This window comes from Corvus brachyrhynchos, unplaced genomic scaffold (genome assembly GCF_000691975.1).
Source record: "Corvus brachyrhynchos isolate BGI_N302 unplaced genomic scaffold, ASM69197v1 scaffold597, whole genome shotgun sequence".
Classification (NCBI taxonomy): Eukaryota; Metazoa; Chordata; class Aves; order Passeriformes; family Corvidae; genus Corvus; species Corvus brachyrhynchos.
In genome coordinates this window covers 726,666-727,833 of record NW_008239000.1, presented here as the reverse complement: position 1 = coordinate 727,833, position 1,168 = coordinate 726,666, and positions in this window count along the sequence as shown.

The window sequence follows — 1,168 nt, the reverse complement described above, 5'->3', positions numbered from 1 at the left end:
CCAGGTGTCCTTGTCCTTGCCAAAGGTTCTTTGCTGTTTCTGCTGTGTTGTTGTCTAGAGAGTGTGCTTATGTCAACTGACTGAAGAGCTTGTTCCAGTGGGGATTTTGGTGCAGCTTGTGCTGCTTTAACCAGTCTGGTTTCTGACTGGGAGACTTGTGACACAGGAATGTAGCTCTGGTTTGTGGAACTGAGCAGTCTGAGGTATTGCAGAGTAAACTGAGATTCCTTGAGGCTGGGAGCCGTCAGGCACTCCATTGTCAGCATTCCTCGTGCTTTTGTGCGTGCACTTACACACAGGTTTTTATGGCTAATGAGTGCCCCTGCGATTCTCAGACCTTCAGCTGTGAAGAACAGATTCATCTCACAGTTTCAGCTCTTTACTGCTGAGCTTTACTCTTCCCCTTGTGCACAGGACTAGCCTTTTCCTGGAACGACAGTGTGACACTGGTTGTTCCGCTGCTGGTGTTCAGCATTTTAGGATAGGTGGGACTGAGCTTTGGAGATGCTATGGCATGGTACACTCTAGAAAGGAATTCTTACTGTGTTTGCCAAGTGTCATGGCTGTATTGTATGCTTTAACTCCTGTGATACACGTTTGCTGTTATTTAGGTATGTAAATAATGGCTTTTCTTGAGATCTGTTAATGACTTAGATTTAGCCTATGCCTGCAGTGGAACTGGTGGAATTTGTCCATGCCGGAGATGAGTCACTAGCTCTTCCTGTCTGAAAATTTCCTTTTGTCCCAAGGTTGCTCACCCATGATACACTCAAAGTGATAATGCATCTTCATTTTATGTTTTATTGACGGTCTGCACTTGCCCGTTGCCCTCAGATGAGGACACCTCCAGCATCCAGTTGCACTGTTGGCTTTAAAGACTGCTGTTAGCATTGCTTCTGGGATCGCCGGTACAATCCAGCTGGAATCATATTGGCAGGAGGTCAGAAAGCATTGCTGGAAATGTAGCAATTGTGTTTGCTTGTTGGGGAGCACAGGCTGAAGATCTCTGGATCTTTCAAAGCCCTTCTGTGGAGCCCACCTTTTAGCCACTTTTGTCTGGAATTTTCTGTCTCTGCATTTGTTGTGCTGCCTTCGAGGGTTTTTTGTTTTTCTCTTCTACTCTGCTTGTCTCTGCTGGTGGAATATAACCCAGTTCTCCTTCCTGGTC